Consider the following 6591-nt stretch of genomic DNA (forward strand, 5'->3'; position numbering starts at 1 on the left):
TGTTGCGGAGCGCAGCGTAGCAACACCTCAAATAAAAAAATACTGCTCCAGTCAGGTAGACTGCTCCCTCCCTGATAGTGAGATTATATTTGGATCATCAAAACAGTGATGCGTTTATTTAGGAATAGCATCGATCCCTTAACATCAGCCACAGTTGTACAAAAGGACCAAAGAAAATTCTCCGCCGTAGTACCTAGGCAAAGTCAGAATTCAAGGAGCAAAAGCCCCCAGATTTTCTCTCTCGCACCCGCTTGTACTCGCGCCTGCGCACAAACTACTGGTGGTCCCTCCAAGCAGAAGTCATGGGACCCGCAGTGCCACGCCCCCGCTGTACCTAAAGCCCCTATATTTATAAAAGTAGCGCCATTCTTAGATCTTGCCGCCACCGCGCTCACCCCGGCGCTTCCTCCTCGCCCTCTCTTAGCCGCCTCCTGTCGCCCCAGCCTCCTCCGCTCCCCCATTGGCCAATTCGTGTCACGTGGAAGATCGCGTCGCGCTTTTGTATATTTTTTTCTTTCCAGCGCGCTCCGACTGCCATTCTCGGGCCTGTGCGACGAAAGTGCTGTACGCACAAACGGATCAAACGCGTTAGGGACAAGAACTTCGTTGTGATGGCATGCTGCTGCGCCTTACGTTGCCGCAACCGACAACGCGAGGGCAAAAGGGTTTTTTTGTTTCCCATCCGGCGTGCGCAAACGCTTGCTGCACACTTGATATTTGCGCCGTCTCGCATCGTCGCGTTGCTACTTCCAAAACGGCATTATTAAGACCAGTTACTGACTGACGAAGCAAAATCGCGCCTCAAAAACGTCTCCGCAGGGCGCGATCGAAGTTTTCCTCGGATTTCCTCTGGTAGCGCGTTAGCTGTCGTCTGCCACGGCAGGCCCGACGCAGGCGGCGCCACTGTCGATATCGCGCCTCGATCGCGCTGGTCGCGCCGAGCGCGATAGTGGAACGGAGGAGGAGGGAAGTGGATGGCGCTACTTTTTATATATAGGGGTTTTAGCTGTACCTACTAGCAATTGTAAAGTCGCTGCCAGGCAACAGCGGACGCGCGGCGACCGCGACGAGCCGAGTCGCTGGAGATTCGAGGCCCATGGCGTGACGTCACAGTGCGGCCACGGCTCAAAGTGTGGCGACGACGAAGAGGCGAAAACCTGGCGTAATGTAGCTATCGCTCCAAAAACCTGTAAGTGTGGCGTACTGGCGGTGAAGTCTTGGCACTTCGTATGTAGTATATCAGATTACTGTACTTAAGTCGGCTGTTATTACATTGAGTACAGCATATTTCTTGCTTAAAATTGCAGTGCGTATATTATTGGGCTCTTCAGCTTTATTCTATGCGTATTACGAAGTAAAAATAGATCACCGACGATTACCATACTCCCTAATGCGAAATTTGGGCGCAGCTCTTTAGGTGTTTTGAATTCCACTTGTTGCATCGCTCATTGTTGAGAAACAAAGCGTGAACACGGGAACGCATGGCTCGTGCGGTGTCCATTCTCTAGCGTCAGTGGTGCAAGTGAAGTAGCACATGCGCAGTGGATCCGAAGCTCACGCCAGCGCTTTGTCTCCATGTGTGCTATCGGTGGATGCGCTTGCCACATGCCTTAGTAATGACGTCATCGGCGACCGGGTGACGGCGTACGCTACTATGGCGCCATCTCATAGCGGGTCGCCGCCGTGGAGCACGTCTCGTGCGAAACTCGGCTTTCCTCTTCAGATTTTCGCCACACTCTCCTCCTCCGCTTTCCTCCTAATGCTTCTGCTGTACCCTCCTCTCCGCTTTCCTCCTCGCGCTCTCTTCGCTATCGCCGTATTTCATCCTCCGCTGCGCTCCGCTTGTTGTTCTGTCGGTTACGCCGACGCTCAACGCATAAACGGGCGCCAAGAGCTGCGTTCTAAAAAAGTGCGCGCTAACGATCGACGCTGTGTGTGTGTGTGTGTGTGTGTGTGTGTGTGTGTGTGTGTGTGTGTGTGTGTGTGTGTGTGTGTGTGTGTGTGTGTGTGTGTGTGTGTGTGTGTGTGTGTGTGTGTGTGTGTGTGTGTGTGTGTGTGTGCGTTCGTGCGTGGGTGTTTGCGCGCGCGTGTGTGCGTCTGCGTGAGAGAGAGAGCCGGCAGTCGATGATAAAGTATATAACAAGTCTCTTAATCTGCTCGATGGTGCAAGTGCCGGACCTACGATACAAGTTGTTAATGCTATCCATTGCGCGTTCAACTTTGAATGCATGCGATGGCTGCATTCGAGTCATCAAATATGGTCTAGAGCCGAAGTGCGCGGCTCCCGAAGAATGAATTCCCGTGGCCGTTCAGAGGCAGAAAACTCCGCACCCGAAGAACTTCTTAGACCGGATCTCCGACGACACAATGAGAATAGTGATGACGACGAGGGCCTCTGAACGGCGCGACAGCATGACGACTGTGGCAAGGCGACGATGTTGATGAAGCGTGATAGCGACGATGACAGGGGTGTAAAAAATGTCACAGTTTCGCCCTAAGGGTGAAACAATGAATGCGATAGCAACACAGCAATGTCATACGAAGTAAGGTGAGCGGCTTTGGTAGCAATATGAATTGTAGTAAACATGAGCTGATTAAGTAAGCAGGTGTGCTGCGGCGTAAGTAGACCGACATGAAGAGAGACTCGATGACCACGAGAAGGCGCGTGTGAAACGGTGGTGTTGATGAGAAGCGCTTCCCGTGGGCAGCGCGTGCGAAGGGACACACCTGTAGCGCTGCACTGCCGATCCGGGCAGCATTGCATGTGTAGCGTGCGTTGGAAAATGTGGCCCGACTATTACTAACTGTGGTGTGAGCGCGCACAAACAAACATGAATAGATCACACTGAATGACTGCAGACAACGACTGTCAAAACGCTGGCAGCAAGCGCATACGCCGCAGCGGGCGAAGGTACGTGCGGTCTATCGCTTCAACGGAAACTGAGCGGCGAATGCACAGCGCATACAAAGGTCGAGCCGTGTGGAGATAAGAGACGGTGCGGGCGAGCGACGAGCGCGGTTGTTGGCAGAGTAGAAGTGCCCCCCCCCCCCGCTCCCTCCGGCGCTGGCTTCCCGCTTCCTTGCTTGCGCGTGGGAGATTGAGTGCGTTCGCTCTCCGTGATAGCGTGCGTCCCCGCACGCTTCCGCTCGGGCATACGGCGCGCGGCGAAGATTTTATCTATACGGAACCTCACGGCGACGACGACGGCGACGCCGACGGCAGAAATCCGGTTGAAGTGTCCATATAATTGCTATCGCAATAATAATGATTACGCCGGCATGACGACGGTGGCGAAGCGACGACCGCGATGAAGCTTGATGACAACGACGACGATAGGGGTATAACGAGGTCACAAGAATTATGACGTCGGTTGCCTGCACAATGCCAACCTCAATGACGGCTTGATGACAATCTGGCAGGACGATGGCGCCATAACGACGGCGACAACGTTATGATGGCCACAATGGCGGTCCCGAAGACGGCGCTATAACGACGACGATGGCGCATGACGATGAGAGCGACGTTGACGGCATGACGAGCACGACACATGTAATGGCGACCATGGCATAACGACTGCAATGGAGTGACGGATACTACTGCGGAATGACAAGGACGACATTGATGCAAAGTGATGTCAATGAAATGTTCCAATTTGAAGCATTATAGCGCTGTCGTCGTCATAAAAAAATTCTTCGAGTAAGACTGAACCCAGAGTGCGTCGGACCTGCATGATTTTCGCTTAGTTTCAAGAATTATTATTATTATTATTATTATTATTATTATTATTATTATTATTATTATTATTATTATTATTATTATTATTATTATTATTCACGCTGTCGAGATAAACGAAGTGATGGTGGGCTGAAGTAGGTTTAGAAAGTTTTCTTTGTATCAAGATTTTGCAAAACTGACAATTCCAATAATATATAGACTTGAACAATTTGATTTTCCCATGCATGGTAGAATCAATGGTGTCCCACACGTAAACGGGAGATCTCTCTCACAGAATAACGCTGTCGAACCTCGCCATTAAATTTTTTTTAACTACACCAGTCTGGTCCGGCGCAGTCACCTCTGTGCCACATCAGCAAGAAACCTAAAGCCATTGATCATGTCTCATTAACCGGCCATATACAAGCCAGATGAAAAAGTTTTGCGAAATTTCATTCCCGCATTTAGGTATTCCTGTAATGTTTCAAAATATTATCGCCTTCGGGGCCTCTGCATTGGGAACCCACGGAAACGTATGCATGACAATCTGCGAATTCCTTTGTGACCCAAACTGAATATCTCGTCAATTTTCTGAATTAATAATTGACACTTCACAAAGTTACAAAATAAATTTGAATTCATGATAAACCCGCCGTGGTGGCTCTGAGGTTGCGCTGCTAAACCCGAGGGTGCGGTATCAACCCCGGCCGTGGCGGCCGTATTTCGATGAAAGCGAAATGCAAAAACGCCCGTCTGCCATACACTGAATGCACGTCAAAGAACCCCAGGTGGTCAAAAAAACTAATCCGGAGTCCCCCACGTGCGTCATAATCATACCGTAGTTTTGGTACATAATACCCCAGCATATAAAATTCATTTTAATACCTACAAATTTGCTGTCCTTTTGTGAATCTTACGTTTTCCTCTGAAAAAAAATGATATCTCTAAACTTAATGTATCTTAACATTTTTTTTACAAAATTTTCACTTGTTCCTGCATGCCTATATACGTTCTCTTTAAAGTTTTACTTCCCCTCCTCAGTTTAACCGTCGGCGTCTTGGCCAATCCCACGAAGTGGGCAAGCGTCATGGTGTAAAGTGCAAGTAAGCAAGCAAGCAAGCCATAGGCGCCGACTACGGGGGGGCTCTGGGGCTCGAGCCCCCTCCGGAGTTTTCCGGGGAGGGGGGGGGACTCTGCCCCCCCTCCCCCCCGCTCCTAAAATGTCATTACCAGAGTCCTGTTACCCAAATCATTTATGGTTTCTTTTGAGTTGCCTCTACCTTTTCCCTTAAAATGTTAATGTGGCTAAAAGCTAATTGCATCATTGTTCCCGCGGACGTGCACGGCTTTTATTCATACTTTCGCTTAATTTCTGAAAATCCTAACAATAGGAAAACAAGCGCATTAGAAGCACCTACCTCATACGTATTCTTTTTTTTTTTTTCATTTCAACATGTTATTTTCATTTCCAGTGTGAACACCATGCACAGACACATTATATTTCAATTTTTACGCGGGACAAAGTTTATTATATCTTTAACGAGAAAGAGGTAGCCAACTAACATATATTTCTAATTATATGAATAGCCTATGTCTTGAGAATGAATATGTTTCTGTATGTTCAACTCCCTACAAATTGCTTTGCGCGCTTTCTTGACCCTGAAAAAGGCCTGCAGACTTCAGTGACCCCTTCGGCAGAGTCTTTTATCAACGGTGTGTGAAATGCACGTGAGTGATATGTGTCTCAGCATTGCTTCTCTTTCCAGTAGGTAATGCTAGCGACTCATGAAAAAAAAAAGCTTATAATAATTTACGACATTTATTGGGGATGGAAACATCGCAACGTGCATGCAGATCTCGAGTTCATAAATATATATATAATTAACTTAGTAACCGAAGTGATGCCAAGCCGTATTTACTCGAAATCCGAATCAATAGCAGTCATGCGCAGCAGATCGAGCTTTTACTAGGACTCAGAATTTTAAAAAAAATGAGGCTGCAGTTTCACCGCAAAGGCGAAGCAGTATCAGTGATAGCGAAGCATAAGACAATTACACCAAGGAATATTCTTCCCGTATAAATCCATGTAAGAGCCGCACCCCCAATTTGAAAGTAAATGTTTTTTTTTTTTTTTAATCCAAACGAGAGGCAATCGCGTTCACCGCTGATTCCGATCGCGCTCCACTGCGAATTCTCCCGCGCAGCGTACTTTCGCGCGTCGCAAATATATTTTAAAAAGTCGGTTACAACGTAAGAAGACAGGAGAGGCGCCCCGCCCTGATCACTGAAGCGCAGCAGCCGAGTGCCACCGCGACTAAAGAAATAGTCCCGCTGACGCGACTCAGCCCAGCTCGAAGCGCGGGCTGCCATGTCGGCGGGGTCACCGGCCGTCCGGCTCATGACGTCAATCTATAGTGCGCGCCCATTGGTGGATGCTCGTGTGCATCCGCCTTTGAGGGGAAAATGTCGCTGCCTTCTAAAGTTGCCCACGGCTATAGATGGCGAGAGGAGGCGATCGCGGAGGTTTACGGCGGATTTTATACTCGTAGTTGGAAAAATTAGATACAATTGCCCGGTCCCATGTAAGTCTCGTCAAAATTGCGGCAAAAAAGTGCGGCCCTCACACGAGTCTGTATGTTGGCTATATCGCCTATATGAATTGTAGTGACATTTACTTACTAATTAAAATAACAAACATCGTGCAATGCACCGACCATGTCACCCTGCAAATATCTCGCTGGAAGACCATGAGCAGTCACTATGACAACTTTGGCATTATGAAGAACGCCGGCAGCGAGGGCGAACGGTTCGTACAGCCATGCGATTCACCGCGACTCCGAAAATTAGATTCATCATCATCTGCATATTTTTATGTC

The sequence above is a fragment of the Dermacentor silvarum genome, chromosome 1, assembly GCF_013339745.2.
Source record: "Dermacentor silvarum isolate Dsil-2018 chromosome 1, BIME_Dsil_1.4, whole genome shotgun sequence".
Classification (NCBI taxonomy): domain Eukaryota; kingdom Metazoa; phylum Arthropoda; class Arachnida; order Ixodida; family Ixodidae; genus Dermacentor; species Dermacentor silvarum.